Source organism: Mesoplodon mirus, assembly GCF_964341445.2.
Source record: "Mesoplodon mirus genome assembly, contig: HAP1_SCAFFOLD_1605, whole genome shotgun sequence".
Classification (NCBI taxonomy): Eukaryota; Metazoa; Chordata; class Mammalia; order Artiodactyla; family Ziphiidae; genus Mesoplodon; species Mesoplodon mirus.
The window spans coordinates 25,101-45,735 of NW_028294602.1; the positions used below are offsets into that span (position 1 = coordinate 25,101).

The 20,635-nt window shown below is 41.7% G+C and overlaps 1 long non-coding RNA gene across 1 annotated transcript; it reads left to right on the forward strand.

The window, feature by feature from the left end:
- The first annotated feature begins 15,119 nt into the window (after nt 1–15,119).
- On the forward strand, nt 15,120–18,106 carry LOC309798086. The gene is made up of 3 exons (XR_014292944.1): nt 15,120–15,176; nt 15,598–15,711; nt 17,221–18,106. It is a non-coding gene; the product is annotated as an uncharacterized lncRNA (long non-coding RNA).
- The last annotated feature ends 2,529 nt before the right edge of the window (nt 18,107–20,635 follow it).

Here is a 20,635-nt window from a genome sequence, read left to right on the forward strand (position 1 = left end):
AAGGAGAAAAACCATATGATCATCTCAATAGATGCAGAGAAAGCTTTCGACAAAATTCAACACCCATTTATGATAAAAACCCTGCAGAAAGTAGGCATAGAGGGAACTTTCCTCAACATAATAAAGGCCATATATGACAAACCCACAGCCAGCATCGTCCTCAATGGTGAAAAACTGAAACCATTTCCACTAAGATCAGGAACTAGACAAGGTTGCCCACTTTCACCACTCTTATTCAACCTAGTTTTGGAAGTTTTAGCCACAGCAATCAGAGAAGAAAAGGAAATAAAAGGAATCCAAATCGGAAAAGAAGAAGTAAAGCTGTCACTGTTTGCAGATGACATGAGACTATACATAGAGAATCCTAAAGATGCTACCAGAAAACTACTAGAGCTAATCAATGAATTTGGTAAAGTTGCAGGATACAAAATTAATGCACAGAAATCTCTGGCATTCCTATATACTGATGATGAAAAATCTGAAAGTGAAATCAAGGAAACACTCCCATTTACCATTGCAACAAAAAGAATAAAATATCTATGAATAAACCTACCTAAGGACACAAAAGACCTGTATGCAGAAAATTATAAGACACTGATGAAAGAAATTAAAGATGATACAAATAGATGGAGAGATGTACCATGTTCTTGGATTGGAAGAATCAACATTGTCAAAATGACTCTACTACCCAAAGCAATCTACAGATTCAATGCAATCCCTATCAAACTACCACTGGCATTTTTCACAGAACTAGAACAAAAAATTTCACAATTTGTATGGAAACACAAAAGACCCCGAATAGCCAAAGCAATCTTGAGAACGAAAAATGGAGCTGGAGGAATCAGGCTCCCTGACTTCAGACTCTACTACAAAGCTACAGTAATCAAGACAGTATGGTACTGGCACAAAAACAGAAAGATAGATCAATGGAACAGGATAGAAAGCCCAGAGTTAAACCCACGGACATATGGTCACCTTATCTTTGATAAAGGAGGCAGGAATGTACAGTGGAGAAAGGACAGTCTCTTCAATAAGTGGTGCTGGGAAAACTGGATAGGGACATGTAAAAGTATGAGATTAGATCACTCCCTAACACCATACACAAAAATAAGCTCAAAATGGATTAAAGACCTAAATGTAAGGCCAGAAACTATCAAACTCTTAGAGGAACACATAGGCAGAACACTCTATGACATAAATCACAGCAAGATCCTTTTGGACCCACCTCCTAGAGAAATGGAAATAAAGACAAAAATAAACACATGGGACCTAATGAAACTTAAAAGCTTTTGCACAGCAAAGGAAACCATAAACAAGACCAAAAGACAACCCTCAGAATGGGAGAAAATATTTGCAAATGAAGCAACTGACAAAGGATTAATCTCCAAAATTTATAAGCAGCTCATGCAGCTCAATAACAAAAAAACAAACAACCCAATCCAAAAATGGGCAGAAGACCTAAATAGACATTTCTCCACAGAAGATATACAGACTGCCAACAAACACATGAAAGGATGCTCAACATCTTTACTCATTAGAGAAATGCAAATCAAAACTACAATGAGATATCATCTCACACCAGTCAGAATGGCCATCATCAAAAAATCTAGAAACAATAAATGCTGGAGAGGGTGTGGAAAAAAGGGAACACTCTTGCACTGCTGGTGGGAATGTGAATTGGTACAGCCGCTATGGAGAACGGTATGGAGGTTCCTTAAAAAACTACAAATAGAACTACCATATGACCCAGCAATCCCACTACTGGGCATATACCCTGAGAAAACCATAATTCAAAAAGAGACATGTACCAAAATGTTCATAGCAGCCCTATTTACAATAGCCCGGAGATGGAAACAACCTAAGTGTCCATCATCGGATGAATGGATAAAGAAGATGTGGCACATATATACAATGGAATATTACTCAGCCATAAAAAGAAATGAAATTGAGCTATTTGTAATGAGGTGGATAGACCTAGAGTCTGTCATACAGAGTGAAGTAAGTCAGAAAGAGAAAGACAAATACTGTATGCTAACACATATATATGGAATTTAAGAAAAAAAAATGTCATGAAGAACATAGGGGTAAGACAGGAATAAAGACACAGACCTACTAGAGAATGGACTTGAGGATATGGGGAGGGGGGAGGGTAAGCTGTGACAAAGTGAAAGAGCGGCATGGACATATATACACTACCAAACGTGAGGTAGATAGCTAGTGGGAAGAAGCCGCATAGCACAGGGAGGTCAGCTCGGTACTTTGTGACCGCCTGGAGGGGTGGGATAGGGAGGGTGGGAGGGAGACGCAAAAGGGAGGGGTTATGGAAACATATGTATATGTATAACTGATTAAATTTGTTATAAAAAAAATGGGAGAAAATAAAAAATATATGCATTAAAAAAAAAGAAAAAGAGTGAAGGTGGTCTCTAGTTATGGTTTAGACATTAGCTGATTTTTGAACTTTAGCAAGAACACATCCCTCCCTGAAACCATGTTTTGAGATTTCTTTAAATTATTAGACATTATTTAGAACAGGATTATATTGACATAAATGTTGTACATGCAATACAGAAAATTCCTGTATCCTATCGCTCCAGTTTCAGCTATTAATAATATATAACATAGGTGGAGTACATTTGTTACAATTAGTGAAACAATGTAAGAATATTTTTACTAATGAAAAGTCCCTAGTTCACCTCAGAGTCACCCCTTGTGTTGTTATATTCAATGATATTTGAAATATGTACAATATTATTTGTCACCATTATGGTGCCATACAGAAATGTGTACACTAATGTTCATAGTAGCATTATTCTTAGTAGCCAAAAGATACAAACAATCGAAAGTCTATGAGGTGATGAATGGATAAATAAAATGTGATATATACACAGAATGGAATAATTTTCAACCATAAAAAGGAATTAAAGATTGACTTATGCTACAAAATGAATGATCCAAATAATATAAAGAATATATTATTGTTAGTGAAATAAGGCAGGCGCAGAAAGACAAATATTATATGATTCCACTCTATGAGGTACCTAGTGTAGGCAAACTCACAGACACCGGAAGCAGAAATTACCAAGGTCAGGAGGCAGGAGTAAGGTGGATTATGATTTAATGGGTACAGAGGTTACGTTGAAATGATGAAAAAGTTTAAGATGTAGATTGTGTTGATGGCTACACAGCATTGTGAAAGTAAGAAATGCTAGTGAACTGTCTACTTAAAAATTATGACAAGCATAAATATGTATATTTCATCACAATAAAATAAGTCAAAAATCCAACAGAATGGACGATGAATGAAGGAGCATCATATTTGATTAGAAGGAAGCTGAAAGAGTCTTGTAACATTTCAAGAAGAAGAGGGATTTGGAGGGACTTTGAAATGGGCAGAGGGGCCGTGGGACTCTATACTGAAACATAGTGCAATGTTAGTGTTTAAGCTTTTTCAGACTGACACTTTCAAATTGATTAGGTTCCCTACAGCTAGAAAGCTAAAGGTTCTCTTCCTCATTTCTGAAATATTCCTCCCCTTTACCTTCCTCCACCCACCAGGGAGGTTTGTCCAACAGCACCTCAGTCCACACTCAGTAACCACCTGCATCCATACACTCCCACCCTGTGTCCACATTAACGAGGCTCTCTGAGTAATTCCTGAGCAGCATCACCAGTGTCCTGACACTTACTCTGTGTCCTCCTAGAGCCCCATGAGGACCGGTTGGAGGGACTGCCCCATGCGAGGGCAGTTGAAGAGGCTCCTTCTACCTCCAGGGTAAGCTCCCCTTATTTATCAGAGATTAAAAGTTTGCTTCATTTCTTTCTTTTCCAATTGATTTCAGATATGAAGATCTACAATGTTCAAGACAGCTGATGTATACAATTTTGCTTGGTTGGATGAATGCTGATTGAAGGTCTTTCCCAACAGATAACTCATTCAAAAGGCCATTTAAAAAATGGCTACATCAGTTAGAAACTGTAGAGTCAGACACACTTTCCTCAGCAGAAAATTTCCCTCCTTGAAATAGACTTTTGTATTTGCTCCTCAAAGTGGACCTGAGAGATCTTCCAGGCAAAGCTCCAGCCTTTCCCACAGCTGTCTTCTCTGGTTTCTTTTGGGGCCATTGACTCAACAACAGTTTCCCATTTGGTTTTCTGAGGACAAAAAAAGAGATGAAATACCTGTGTCCGCAGAGCACAGTCTGCTGAGATCCTTACACTGTTTTCTCTTCTCTAATCACAGGTGGATTGGACAGCAAACAAAACCGGTATGTATTCAGAGTTTACCCCTGTGCTGAGGAACAATCTAGATGATGAAGACGGTGGGACACTCTTGCTGGCTTTGCTTGGAGAGACACCCTGATTCAGAGTCCCTACAGGGATGAGGGCTGGGGGTGTAGAGCTAGAGACTGATTTCCCAGTAAAGAGCCATGCCCAAGTTCTATGGTCCTGGAAGCAACTGCATCATTTAGATGATGTGGGTTTGTGTGTATCAGGGTTGAGGTGGGGTCCATGTGTGAGCCTATGTGGTGTGATTGTGAACCTGCATGCGTGAGCGTGTGTGTGTTTCCTGAGGAGATATTTCCCTCTTACACAGCACAATTCACCTGTCAACAAAGCTCATCACCACTGCACACTGTCTGTCCACAACCTTGTTCTTCCCTCAACACAGCTGTTGCCCAGATTTGGTTAATATTCCTTTTCCTCAGAAGGAGATGGTGCAGAGATAAATGTTCTCAGCTCTTGACCTCCTAAGTGGAAAAGCCAAACTGAGAACCCAGGGATGGATCCCCATGTGGGTGCTCTGTATCCCTGACCTGCACTTACCACTCAGCCAAGGGATCCTCAGTCATGGAGCAAGGGTGTCCCTGCATCCGTATCCTTGGCTGGAAGTCCTAGCATCTCCAAAGGTCCAGACCTTGCCCATCAGGTGGCCTTATGGTCACAGAATCCAGGGCAGCTATGGGTGGACTTATCAGTTGACTTTGGCACAGTCATTAATGTGAAATTCACCTCAAGACCTGCATTCTCCTGGTCAGCTCACAGATTCTGAGAGGTGTGAGACCCCATGTATACAGTACAGGTCATATCTGTCAGTGCTGGTGTCATTGCTTAAACAAGGCCAAAAGCAGATAAGAATCGGGGATATTTTATTGTATTGGATAACATTACCATAAGCTTTAGAATTGGTCAATTCCTGTAGTCCACAAGCAAGGACTCAAATTGGAACCTGGCTATTAGCCTGTACAGTTCTCCTGCACAGCTGGGTTAGAGACAGGCTGTGCTCAGTCTGGGCTCCCTCTTCATAACAAAGTGTCCCACTTATGGAACAGCTCCCTAGAGTATGGACAGCCCCTGACTCAGTGGGCATACGTACATTGTATAGAAAACAAAGACTGGGAGAAAAATATGATACGATTGATAGTGGCTGTATCTAAATGGTAGGATTTCAGTTTTGTCAAATCTTCTGTATTTGATTTTCTTTAAGACAAGTGATTAGTGAATAAATATAGCATATTTTGTCTAGGATTGTATTCAGTCCTTTAATAGAGGTTGCTGTTAATCAAGTATAAAATATCATACAACAAAAGACCTGACAAATGCAGGAGCTGGCATTGTGGATGCTGGGGAAAGAGTGATCTGGGAAGAATCAAGAGACAGTGGCAATTTAGCAGAAGCTCAAAAGAGGCAGGATGGGTCATGGGTCTGTGTCATTAAAACAGAGCATGCATTTTAGTGTTTACCATTTTTTAGATCGACCCTTCCCTTCTGATTAGGCTCCCCTTATCTAGAAAGCCAAAGCTCTGTTTTCATTTCCTTCCTCTTGTCCTTTGCCTTATTTCATCCCCCAAAGAGGATGGCCCAACACCAGCTCAGCCCACACTTACTGACCTCCCACTTCCATACACACCACCCCATGTCTTCATCAAGAAGAAAGCCCTTGAGTAATTCCTGAGCAGCATCACCAGTGTCCTGACAGTTACTCTGTGTCCCTCCAGCTCTCCCTGAGGATGTGGCGGATGACCTGCAGCGTGATAGGACAGAAGAAAAGCCTCCGTGGATCCCCAAGGTAAGCTGGATTTTTTCTGGTCTGAGATAGAAATATTGCTTTATTTCTCTTTCAATAGAATTGAGTTATGAATATTTGAGGGTATTCCTTCCAGATACATACAATTCCCTTGGTTGGGAGAATGTGGAGTGAGAGTCTATTACCAACACATGGTGCCTGATTCCACAGGACATTAAAATTGACAGCATCCATTACAGCCTGTAGAGTATGGAGCTCTCTCTCCTGCAGCGATTTTTCCTCTAGGAAAAGAATTCTGTAATTTCCAACCTAAATGGACTTGGAAGTTCCATCCTCCCAGCAAAGTTCTTGCCTTTCAGCCTGAGTAGGTTTGCTCTGATAACCCTTGCTGGGTTCCCTGGACCACTGTTTCTTATGAGGTTTTCTACTGTCAGCAAATGAACAAAAGACCTGAGCATCACTGTGATCTTATCCTCATAGTGTTTTCTCTTCTGTAATTGCAGGTGGCCTTCCCAGAACGTGAAAACGGTATGTATTCTGGAATCAGTCACTTGGGGAGGAAGAACTTGGAAGATGAGAAAGTGGGACATTCTTGCTGGTTTTAGTGTAGAGGGCAAACTGATTGCAAATTTGTGCTGGGAATGAGAGTAGGGGTCCTGGTGATAGAAAGTGATTTACAAGTAATGGAACCAATTATTTTAGTCCCAGGAAGAAGCTGTATTACGGTTAGGTGGTGTAGGTTTGTGTGCATGAGACTGGGTGTGTGTGTATGTGAAATGAGTGGGATGATTCTGTGAGTATGTGAACTTTTTGTGTTGTGTTTCCCTTGATTTATGTTCCCCTAAACATCACTGTTACTGGTGCCAACTTTCTAAAAAATATTCCCATCACCACTGCATCATGAATGGGTATGGATATAAAAGTAAATAAACTGTACACTTTCATTGTGTGCATTGATTTTATACCAACTGAGACGCATTTAACCTGGAAAACAAATCCTATCACCACTCAGGCAAATGTTTACTGGATTCTTTTTTTTTTTTTTTTTTTTTGGCTGTGTCGGGTCTTCGTTGCAGTGCGAGGGCTTCTCATTTTGGAGGCTTCTGTTGTTCCAGAGCATCGGTTCTAGGTGCATGGGCTTCAATAGTTGTGGCACATCTGCTCTGTAGTTGTGACTTGCGGGCTCTAGAGCACAGGCTTAGTAGTTGTGGTGCACGGACTTAGTTGCTCCATGGCTGGATCCTTAAGGAACACAACTGGGTTTCAGAGTCCCTACTACTGGGTCAGTTACAATTTCATTTAATAAGAAATCTCATCTCTTAGTAGGTCTCATAGCATTCTGAATGGTTATGATACATCTCTCTGCCACTTCCCTCATTCTAACTGTTTCCTATTAGAGCCTCGGGATGAGTCCTCCCCCCTTCCCTGAAGCACCTAGTGCAAGGCAGGCCTCCTTCCTTTTGCAGGGAGCCCATGCTTGTACCCACATGCCACACCCAGTTCTGGAGGAGTCCGAGAAAGAAGGAGCCTCCAGGAGTAGATGGAGGATATTCACTCCACCTTTCTCCTTTGAGGCTAATATTCACTATTGGATTCTGTGCTAAGGAAACGAAATGTCCTTCTCCTGTGGAAAGTCTGTCTTCCATCACTTGTGCCGGCCCTGTTTCTGTGTGCTGGGCAAGGAACACTGCATACAGTGAAGACAGATCCAAGAACTCTACCCCAGGGTGTGAGCTTATGGTGGGTACTGGCTCCCTTCCCAGGAGGGCGGACAGGAGGTTGTGCTTTGCAAGGTGGGACAGAGAAACCAAGCAGTGTGACAAGAACATCCCCACTCATGTTGCTGTGCAAACTGCCAGATGGAGTAGGTTCTTGGTATTTTCTGAAGGCTTTTGCAAGCAAAGAAGTCTGGGAGTAAAGTCGTTTAAAACATGGAAAGTTATACTTAAAAATTTTTTTTCGATAGTGAGTCCTTTGAGAAATACATACTTGAATAGAATATGATTGCCTTATATGTGTCAATATTTTCCCCACCAAAGAAAAAACTGAAAATGCTTGATTGTAAAATATCATTTGTTTACCCAAGAGACTGTCTATGAGTAAAGTTGTTCTAGAAATCCTCAATCCCTAGGTCGTAGTTTGCTGATGGTGCTGAGGGGAACCCTGGTGTGCAATTCAGTGCCTGCTACTCACAGGGAGGCTCTTAAGAACTTAGAGACCCACCCAGTGAACAACATATGTGAGAACAGGAATGGAGCCTTGGGATGGACTTGAAGAGGGAAATGCTTTAGAGAAGTGGAAGGAGATACAGGAAGGACACCTGAGCCATGGGGAGTCAGGGGTGTTTGGTTTAGAGATCAAGGAAAAGTGTACTCCTGAGCACAGCCTGGGCCACACTTAGGATGCTATTGGCACTTCTGGTTAAATGGGGAAGAGAAAGGACATCCACTCTTGCTGGAGTGAACTCTGGAGAGATGTCTTCTTTAAAGCCTGGGGAGAGGACCTTCTCTCCCATTATCTCCTGATACCTGTGTACATTCGAGACCCTTCCTGCTTTCTTCTTTCCCTCTGTTGACTCCCTTTCCTTATTTTTCTTCTTTTTTCCCCTTTTTCCACTTTGTATTTATTTTACATATGTATATTTTATTGTTGTAAAAGTACTCATACAATGAAATCCAACGTCTTAACAAGTTTTGAAATGTCCAGGCAGTCCTGTTGACTACATGCACCTTGTTGTACAGCATGTGTCTAGAACTTTTCCATTTTGCAAATAACACATTCTAACCATTGAACAGAGACTTCCCATGTCAATCTCCTGCCAGCTCTTGGAACCACCCTTCTATTCTCTGCTTCTCGGTGTTTTCTTTCAGTTTTTTACCTTCCGTGACTGGCTTATTTCACTCTTACAAATGTCCCCAAGTTCTTTCGTGTTTCTGCAAATGGCAGGATTTCCTTCTTTTTCAAAGACTGAATGACATTCCACTGTATGTGGACACCACATTTTCTTTATTTAATTCATCTTCCCATGGACACTAGACAGTTTTCCTATGTTGTGTATTGTGTATAATGCTGCAATGGACATGAGATTGTAGATATCTCTTGGACATTCTTGTTTTATCTCCTTTGTATACAAAGCTAAATGAGTGACTGGTGGATTTTATGAGAGTTCTCTTAATAATTTTTGGGGGACCTCCATTCTCTTTTCCATAATGGCTACACCATTTTACATTACTACAGGGTACAAAACAGGGTATAGAAGTTCCACTTCTTCACATCTTTGCCAGCATCCAGTAATTTTCTTTCTTTTCTTCTTCTTCTTCTTCTTTTTTTTTTTGCAGTACAAGGGCCTCTCATTTTTGTGAGGTCTCCCGTTGCAGAGCACAGGCTCCAAACGCACAGGCTCGGCGTCCATGGTTTATAGGCCCAGCTGCTCAGTGGCATGTGGGATCCTCCCAGATCGGGGCACGAACACGTGTCCCCTGCATCAGCAGGCGGACTCTCAACCACTGTGCCACCAGGGAAGCCCTAATTGTCTTTTTATAATACACATCCTAACAGGTGTGAGTGATATCTCCTTGTGGCTTGATTTCTATTTCCCTGATGTTTAGCGATGTTGAGCAAATTTTCATATGTAGATTGACCACTTGTATGTCTTTATGGAGAAATTTCTACTGAAGCTTTTTACCCTTTCTTTTTTTTTGCGGTATGCGGGCCTCTCACTGTTGTGGCGTCTCTCGCTGCGGAGCACAGGCTCCGGTTGCGCAGGCTCAGCGGCCATGGCTCAAGGGCCCAGCCGCTCTGCGGCATATGGTATCCTCCAGGACCAGGGCACGATCCCATATCCCCTGCATCGACAGGCGGACTCTCAACCACTGCGCCACCAGGGAGGCCCTACCCATTTTTAAACTCAGTTATTTGCCTGCTGCTTTTTTGAAATTGACTTGTAGTAGTTTCTTATATATTCTGGATATTGGTCCCTTATTCAGATACAAGGTTTACACATATTTCCACCAATCCTATAGGTTGCCTTTTCATGCTGTTGATTGTTGAAGAGACTATCCTTTCTTCACTTGGTAATCTTAGAACCTTGGCCAAGATCAGTTGGCCATATATATGTGAGTCTATTGGGGTCTCTCTATTAGATTTCATTGGTCTATCTCACTGTCTTGATGCCAGTAGCAGACTGTTTTGACTACTGTGGCATTGTTATGTGTTTTGAGTTCAGGAAGTGTTAATATCCATCGTTGCTCTTTGCTCTCAAGATTGTTTTACCTACTTGGGGGGTTTCATATGTATTTTTGGATTCTGTCCACTTCTATAATGACATGGAATATTGTGGGTTGTTGCAATATATGTGTACATCACTTTATGTAGTATAGAAATGCCAACAGTATTTAATAATCCAGTCTATGAACATGGTATGTCATTCAAATTACTTGTCTCTTCTTTAATTTCTTTCCGCAATGTCCTGTAGTTTTCAGTATACAAATTTTTCACCTCCTAAGGGGTCTTTTCCACTGACTTCCTCAGGTCTTCTAGAGTCAGGGGTGAGAAGGATGGACTCATGCAGAGAGTGAAATCCCTCCCTCCCCTCTGCACCTACTCTCTGATTATGTCTAATACAGGTGTACTGGCCATGCCCTTCACCTCTGTCTACAAGTGGGCCCCTTGCTGGGAATTCCTCTTGGATCTGAGTGTTGACTGTACTATTTCAGTGTCCACAAGGACTCTCCCAATGCCTGGCGTGAGTCCAAGAGTCCAAGATATACATACATACGAATGATCAGATCAGGCCATCAAATTTTCTGCAGTAAAGAACAACCAGGGGAGGTGTGGCTGGTTGCCTCTTTCTCATCTTTGGATTTCTTAGAGCTGAGCTTTCCAGTGTGGTAGCCACTAACCAAATGTGTCTATTTATGATTAATTTAGTTCAAACAATAATTAACTCATTCTATTAAAAAATGCAAAAAACACACAATTGCTTGGTCACACTAGCCATGTTTCAAGTGTGTCTGTAACATCTGGAATTTCAGGTTGGTAAGGTTGACGGTGAAAGCTATAAATGGGTCTATAGAAGTGAGGGGTCGAAAGGTGATTTTCTCAGCATCTCTCCCTCATTTGAAATTTTCAACGGTGATCAATATCTTATTGAAGGACTCTGTCTGCTCAGAGCACAGGGGAGGTCTGAGAACCTGGAGGGAAGACCAGGGGGAGGCTGTGTGAGCCAGCAAGTCGAGTAGGAGAAATGGGTGGGTCAACTTGTATAATAACTTTATGCTCATGGTTGTGTTTCTACAGAATGCATCGTGGAGAGCATACATAACAGCGATGCTGATGACGATTCACGTAGCGAACAACTCTCAGGTAGGATCTAAAGCGAGACAATTCCTAGAACACTTGGTTTCCACCCGGTTCTTTAGAAACTAAGGAAGGTGAATATGAAATCAGGAAGAAGAAGGAAATATGTGTAGAATTCTGATTTGTTCTTTCCAAATTTTAATGATATAATAGAGTTATGTTGTCCATGTCCTTTGACTGTACTGTGCTTATAGTCATCTTTTCTTGCTTTGCCATTCAGAAATTTTCTTTCTCACAAGACTACTCTTTCATTGCTTTTTCACTGCCAAAGATGAGAACTTCATTTCTGTTTGGTATCTGGAGGGTATTTTGCACCAGGGATTTTGGTTTCCTTTTTACCTTCACGTATGATGGCCATATCCTAGTGGGAACAAAACTCTCATAGTCACTTGACACTGGAGAACAAGTTCTTATAGTGAGTGTCAGGTGGTGGATGAGACTTGAACTCTCTCCCTCTACACTTTCAGGACTTGTAGCTTCACCTTACTTTTGTCCTCACTGTTTACTCCTCATGGAAAGGGCACTCCCAGAAGTGGATGAGTCAGAGAACACATGCTGTTCATGTGCTCAGTCTCCTCATTTTATCCTCAGCACCTCCCAAGGCTGATGTGCTGACATGCTTCCATTTGAGAGGGCTCCACATCCAGCTGCCCCTAAAGACCCTTCATGGCCGGCAGGAATTGTAGAGGACTGTGTGAAGGGGCTGCTGGGCTCGCTTCACACACTGGCTGTCACAGCCCTGCTAACCTGGTCTCCTGGAATTCACCAGGCCGAGGACAGAGACTCAGGGCAGCAGGACCCAGGGTCACTGCTCTTCTTACAACCCACTGCTCCATCCAGACAGCTCTGCCCCTGCTCCCCACACTCCAGTCCTGGTCCAGTCCTCTCACCTTTCCTCAGGCCTGCCTTGGTCTTATCCTTCCCAGTTCTTCCAAGGCTGGGGTAAACCCTGGCACGTGCTGTGTGTTTATGAGGCTTTCCGTGCTATAGAACTTTTGTTTCTGTGTTGCAGACTGAGGGAATTCGGACAAGATACTTTTAACTCTAATATTGCTTTCATCCTCTCTAAGGGGCTAAGAGACTTATGGAGTTGTTTTGATGTACGTAAGGTTAGCTCAGGCACAGGACACTTACTTGTTTTGTGAAGTTGGTTGCATATCTAGGCTATTGTGGAGAATGCTGCAATGAACCTCAGTTCATCTCATTGTGATACTGATTTAATTTCCTTTGGATATATACCCAGAACTGTGATTGCTGAATCATATGATATTTCTGTTTATAATTTTATACGGAACCCCCATACTCTTTTTCATAAGAGCTGCACCATTTTACATTCCCACCAGCAGTGTACAAAGTTTCCAATTCCCCACATCTTGTCCTTAAACTGCTAATTTTTTTTCTTTATAATACACAGCCTAACAGGTATGAGGTGTTGATTTGCATTGCCCTGATGATTAGTGAGGTTGAGAACCTTTTCCTATATTTGTTCGCCATTTGTATGTCTTTTTCAGGAAATGTCTTATTTAAGTCTTTGCACATTTCTGAACCCAGTTATTTGTCCTTTTTAATTTTTTTAACTTACTTTGCATTTGAGTTGTAGTGTTTTTCTTATATATTTTGGACATTAGCTCCTTTTCTGATATATGTTTGTAATCTTTCTGTAAGTTATATTTTCATCCTATTGAGTGTTGAAAAAACTATACTTTCCCTATTTGTTGTCTTAGAAGCTTGGTGATTTTCATTTGGCCATGTATCTATGAGTTTTCTTGGGGGTTATTTATTCTGGTCTTTAGGCCTATATATCTGTTTCTATGTCAGTACCGTACAGTTTTGATTCCTGTGGCTTTGTAATGTGTTTTGAAGACAGGAAGTGAGAAGCCTCCATCTATGTTCTTTGTTCTCAGGATTGTTTTGTCTGTTTGGAGTCCTTAGTGTTTCCATATATATTTTAGGATCTTTTTTTTTCTTTTTCTTTGAAAATGACATTGGGATTTTGATATTTATTACAATGAATTTATACTTACCTTTGCATAGTGTAGAAATGTCAACAATAATAAGTCTCCAGTCTATGAATATGATATGTCATTTCAATTATTTGTTCCTTGTTAAATTCTTTCAGCAGTGGTTTGTAGTTTTCAGTGTACAAGCCATTTACCTTCTAAGGGCTTATTGTCCCTTCCTTCCCTGGATTTTTCAGAGGCAGTGGTGAGAAGGCTGGCCTCATGAAGTGAGTGAATGTCCCTCCCTCCCTTCTGCACCTGCTCGCTGATTATGTCTAGCACAGGTGCACTGGGCCATGCTCATTACCTCTCCCCTCAAGTGGAACACCTGTCGGGAATTCCTCTAGGATCTGGGTGTTGACATTACTGTTTCAGTGTCCCCAAGGTCTCATGAGTGCCTGGCAAGTGTGCATGAGCCTAGGAATCACCTACAAATGAATCATCAAATCTGGCCAGCAAACTGCCCTGCAGAAGGTGTTGGGCTGCACCTCTCACGCCTGCAAGCCCTGTACTTGCTCAGACTCAGGGCTAAAGAAAGAGCCCGGAGTCAGGGACAGAGACATTCATGGTTTAATAGATGGGAGATCTTTCACGTCAGAAGCAAAGTGGTCCTGGAGAGACATCCCACTGTAGATAGGCGATGGCAGGCAGAACGCAGCAGCAGCAGTAGCAGCATTCTTCTCTCTGGGCGGAATAGGCAGGCTACCAGTTAAAGGGGGAATTGACAGCAGATGGGCTCATCGGTTACCAGGGAAACCTGCAGAGGGACGCATCCCTCTTACCGCTTGGGCTAAGTATCTTCAAGGGGCAGAGGTTTTTCCTTTGGTAAACCATCAGCAAACAGCCATCTTGAGTGGGTAGACCATACAGAGGGGAATAACCAGGGGAGCGGTGGTAACATCCTCCATATATTTTATATATATACATATATATATATATATATGTATATATATATATATGGAGAGAGAGAGAGAGAGAGAGAGAGGGATGTGTATTACAATGTGGTAGCCACTAGCTAGATGTGCCTGTTATAATTTATTTAATTCAATTAATGATTAACTCAGTGTATTAAAATAAAACAAAATAAAATATCCAATTACTCAGTCACATTAGTCACGTTTTAAATGTATCCATAAGACTTGTTAATTCATGTGTGTGTGTGTACAGAATCGACTTTGGATAACATTTGTGGCCATGATAAGGAAAAGGATACAAGTAGGAACAACACTTAGGTAGGATCTAATGGCAGAGGGTTCCTGGAACTTTAGGGTTATATCTCCTGCTTTGGAGACTGAGCAAGGTGGATATGAAATCAGAAGGAAGAATAAAATATGTGTAGAATTCTGGCTTGTTTTTTTCTTATTTAATGATACAATAGAGAGCAATTGTGTCCTTAGACGTGACTGTGCTCTATAATCACCTTTTCTTGATTTGCTCATCAAAAATGATCTTTTGCACATGAGCTGCTCTTTCTTGCGCTTGTCACTGCCTAATATGGAAGTTTATTTTCTGGTTAGCACATCTAGGGTATTGTGCACAGGGGAGTAGGAAAGTTGAGGGCGGCAACCTTATGTTGGAGGTCAGAGACCCACTTCTTCATTGCAGAGGTGGTACAATTGAGGCCCTGGGAGGTCGTGGAGATGAGAACACAGGGGTCTCAAGGTCACATCCCAACTCTGAATCTTCCCTTTCCTTTCCCACGTCCACCCCAACATGGCTGCTGCCCTTGGACACCACAATTCTACATGACAGATGACGACGTTTCTGACAAAGAGAGCAACATGCGGATGGTAATTTATTTCCTGTTGCAAGTCTTTTTCTAAATTTTCTTTTTCAAATCCATAGACTCTTCCTTGTAACCCTACCTCGTCTCCTCTTTCCCTCTTTTTATCATTGTCATTCTTGAGGACCTGGTCTCATCCAGGCTCCGGGGGTCCTGGGATCTTATATTAGATGTGTGATCTCTCCTGCAGGCCTCCTCCCACATTTTCTTAGCATGTCTCTGGCTCTTGACCAGAGGTATGCACCATTGAATCTGTCTTTGTCACCATGAGTGGCCTGAGCAGGAGATGGGGCTCGAGTCAGCAGGTCTCGGCCCCCTCCAGCCTTCGGGGCCCACGGCGAAGTCCGGCTCTGCCGTGAGCTACCCCATATGGTTGTTTTCCTGCCCTGGGTGGCCGTAGACCTGGCTGACTGTTCTCTTCCTTCCAGATGTCAAGATATTCTCTGTCCCCCTTCTGGAGAGAACTTTTTGAGGAATTCCTTTCTGATGAAGAGGAAGCCCAGGAAGAGGAAGCATGAACGTGGAGGGCTGGAGGTGAAAAGGTGGGGCAGACAAGTGCACGTGTTCTCCATCCATAAGTCCCCAGCTTACATTTTGCTGCTTCAGAAACACCAGCCAAAACAGTGGGGACTGCTGTTGAGTGTGACCACAAAGGTGGTGACAAGAGGATGGTAATAAACCCTGCAGACAAGTGGAGGATGCCAGGAGCACATCTCCCCAGGGCACATGTACCCATCCACACAAGCCCCCATGTTTGCTGGGCTGCATCCTCCGGCAGCTGTTACATCTACAGGGGAGGCTGTAGGGCACTGCGGGGCCACCATGTGCATGACTCTAGGAGGTACTGTTCCAGCATGTTCCCTTTGAAGAGCCCCACTGGAAAGTTCATCACCTCTCTCTGCGGGACCGAGCCCTGCCCTCCCAACCGCCCTAAAGGCAGCAGGGAGCATCCCCAGTTAATCGCTAGCTGTGGTGAGAGGTTGGGGGGTCCTCGACCTCCCCAGTCCCAGCACTCCTGGGAAAAGTGTGAAGAGGACACAGGCGCCCAGTGCTCTTGCAAGCAGAGAACTCACCTGGCCCAGCTCTGCATCCCTGTGGGTGCTTCACAGTCCTGGCATCAGGTAGGGCCACTGCAGGATTCCAGCCTGCCTGGAGTTGCCCAAGCCCTGGGGGTCCCTCACCCTCTGTGGGGCCCCTGGGGGGCCTGGGTCACTTCACGGCACCATTTCTCAACCTGAGGTTGGAGGTTCTGTAGATTCTTTTGTGTATGTGTTCAATTCAAGTTAAGGAAAACCAGAAAGCAGTTCAGTGCAATGCTTATTTGGGATGAGTTAAAGGGGCAGGATTCAAGTTACTCATGTTCTTTTTATTTGTTTTTCCAACTCTGTCATTAAATAACCTAAATATAACTTGTCTTATTACAGTTTGAAAAGCAGTGTCTTCTGTCCACTTTTAAAGTTGCAATATGCTAAACAGATAAAACGTATGTTTTCATTACAGCAGCATAATAACATTTTAAAATTATAAACCTCAGGAGAGTTTGGCTGGGGGTTAGAAAGAATTATAAGGGAAAATAGAAACTCCAGGTGTCTCCATTTCCAGTGTGCAGGTCTTATGAGCAGTTATACTGAGTGTAGGGTGGAGGGGCAGGTTCACCCACCCCCTGTGTCATCAGACCTCCGGCTCCTCACAGGGCCCAGGGTGGTTGGGAATCAGCCTTTTCGTCCCGGATCCCTGAGCCCCCCTGCTTTCCTCTGCCTCAGTCTCACTGTCCAGGGACCCGTCAGTTGAAGGCTGCCCGGCCAAAAGCCCAGGTATAATCGGTCCTGTAGGACATTTCTAGACACTCCCTGCTAGCAGACCACACGTTCAGCAAAGAGCAGCAAACAGACCCCAGTGCCCTGTGGATCTGACCCCTGGGGACATGAGGGCCCAAGGCCAAGTCCAGGGCCCGAGGAGCCTTCCAGATCCTGCTCACCCTCCCCAGGGAGCCCTCTTCCATCTGACTGTACACCTCCTCAGTGACTCCATTGCCTATGTTTGTGCTGCAGGTTCTGGTCTCACTCCTGTAAAGGCCTGGACCTGGAGCCCAGGAGCGTCATCTGAACCAAGATCGGGAGCGACATCACTTCTAGTCTCCTGAGGCCTCTTCATTTAATACAAGCTCGGTTGTTTCATTGTGCAGATTGAGTATTAGTTTTAGCTACAGTTTTATCTATTATTTATATATCTATGTTCTATATGTTCAATATGTATCTATATATTTGACGTTTATGTTTTTTAATTAAATTATATTATCTATCTAGTTGCTTTTAAAATAATTTTCTATAAAATAAAACACGTGTATAGAAAAGCACCCTCAACAGAGGTAGAACTTAATGAATTGTTGTAAGGTAGTCACCCTGGTATCTACCACCAAGATCGCGCTCTCTCTCTCACACACACAATCCTTATTCAGTCTAAGTTGAGTAAGGAACTGCAAATTTTCTATTTACCATCTGTCCTTATGTCACTTTCTAAAGATTCTGTTTTCTGAAGTCTGTTCATTCCATTGTTCATGGGAACAATATTACCCTAGATCTTTCATGATTTGATGTCAGGACTTTCGATATTCAGTCTGCTTGGCTGGTAAAAATTTCATGATTCATCATTTCTCTCCTTGCCTATCTGAAATATGTTTCTCTATTATCTTCTGACACAGAGAATTTCTCTCCAAAAAGGCTCTTAAAATTCTAATTTTTGTTCCCTTCTCTTTCTCCTGCGCTTTTATTCTAGCTGCCCAAAGTATTTTTATTTTTAAAGCTAGTAATTTTTCCATAGTATTATTTGCTATTGGTCATTGCAATTGAATGTTCATTGTTCATTTTAATAAACAATTTCAAAGCCTTTTTTGTTTCAGAAAACTTTGTATCAGAATGTTTAATATTTGCTTTGTATCCTTGCTTTGATTTTACTCTTTCAGGGACCTCAACATTCATATATCAGATCTCTTATGATGATCTTCCACTTTTAACACATTGATCAAATATTTTACAATTTCTTGCTTAATTCATTTTTGCCAGGAGTGTTTTTTTTTAATCTAATTGAAGTATATTTTTAATTTAGTTGAACTACAACACAGAGTTCCAGGTGCACAATATAGTGATTTGATATTTCTATACATTACAAAATGATCATCACGATAACTCTAAATACCATCTGTAACCAAATTATTATAATATCATTGACTATATTCTCCATGGTGCCCATTTTGTCCCCAGGATGCATTTATTTTGTAACTGGAAGTTTGTAAGTCTTGCTTCGCAGCATGTGGGATCTTCCCGGACCGGGGCACGAACCCATGTCCCCTGCATCGGCAGGCGGACTCTCAACCACTGCGCCACCAGGGAAGCCCAGTTTGTAAGTCTTAATCTCTCTCAGCTATTTCTCTCAACACCGCACCCTTCTCCCCTCTGGCAACCACTTCATTGTTCTCTGTATCTATGACTGCCTTACTATTTTGTTATGTTGGTTAACTTTTTTGTTGCCACGAATAAGTGACATCATACTGTAATTGTCTTTGTCTGACTTATTTCACTTAGCATTAATACCCTCTAGGTCCATCCTTGTTGTCACAAATGATAAGATTTCATTCTTCTTTATGCCTGAGTAATATCTCATATATATATGGAATATTATCCATATATATATGCATATATATATACATACACACACACACACACACACACCCCACATCTTCTTATCCATTCATCACTTCATAAGACGCTTTGAAAAACCCATAAGTGGAATTGCTGGATCATATTATTTCTATGTTTTTAGGGAAAACTCCATACTTAATGTGTACTGCTTAAGATATTACCTAGTAATGCATCTTACTACATTTTACCTAATGCTGCAGAATTAAAAATTTATAATAAAAATAGTCCTGGGCTTCCCTGGTGGAACAGTGGTTGAGAGTCCGCCTGCCAATGCAGGGGACATGGGTTCGTGCCCCGGTCCGGGAAGATCCCACATGCTGCAGAGCGGCTGGGCCCGTGAGCCATGGCCGCTGAGCCTGTGCGTCCAGAGCCTGTGCTCCGCAACGGGAGAGGCCACAACAGTGAGAGGCCCGCGTACCACACACACACACACACAAAAAATAGTCCTTTTACATCAGAATCGAAAAACTTAGAATTTAAGTTTCATAGCAATCTATTTTAGGAGTCTGAAAATTAACCTGTGGGTCAAATCTGGTCTGTCACCTGCTTATTGTTTAATAAAATTTTATTGTAACACAGACTTGCACATTTGTTTACATACGTCTACATATCATCTGTGGCTGCTTTTGTGCTACAAATGCTGAGTTTAGTAGTTGTCACAAAGACTGTACCATCTACAAAGCCAAAACTATTTACTATTTGACCCTATAAACAAAGTTTGTTGACTTCTGCATTTATTTAAAAAGTACATATCATTCTATCTTCAGTTTGAATACAGTATCTTCTAAGATTTTTTCACGCAATTTCTCCTGCCTACACTGTTCTTCCCTTCTGTAGATTGTTGTTAAAATTATAGATATATCCATACGATTCACTGCTTGCTTTTTCTGTTTTTCTTACAAGTATCTTCCTAGCACTATAAAGTTGAAACTATACTTATTTGATATTCTTTATTACAGAGCCCATTTTAAATACCATTTCACTGAAATATATTTTTCTCTATACATTAGTATCCACTTACACAAGCAAGCATATGACAAATCAGACAACATCATCAATTCATAAAGTGTCATTAGATGAAAGCCTCATTTTTAATTTTTCCATATATTCTCCAATAATAGTGTTTGTCATTTGTTTCCATTAACTGAAATCAAAAGACATAATGGCTATAAACATAAACTCTGCATTATTACTGATACATTAACCAACTAATGTCTTGACAACCTCTCCATTAGAGATACTAAAACTCCCATTCTTGAAAAACTGAATTAATGCACAACAGTCTGCAAGCAAAGAGTTAACATCTTGATTTTATTGATAAACTTGAAGAAAAACAATGTTATAACCTATGAAAAGGATAATATATAGTTTTTGAGAAGGTAATGCATGCTCAATAGTAAAATTCAAACAATAAATAAAGTACAAGCAGAAAGAAATTCCACAAACTTGGTAATTAAGTAACCATTGTCAATATTTGATGAGACTCATTCAATCAGAAAACTACATAATCCAAAATATTACAGCATATTGAAGTTTCACAAAATCAACCCATCTTTGCATCAACTCCACTCAGATGCAGAAACGAACATCACCACACCTCAAAAGACCCTTAATGTCTCCTACCAGTCAATATGTCCCAAGCACAACCACAATCCTGAATTCTCCCAACATAGACTTGTTTTGTCTATATCGGAACTTTGTGTAATGGGATCGTAAAGAATATAGTTTTTTGTCTTTGGCTTCTTTCACTCAACACTGTGTTTTTGAG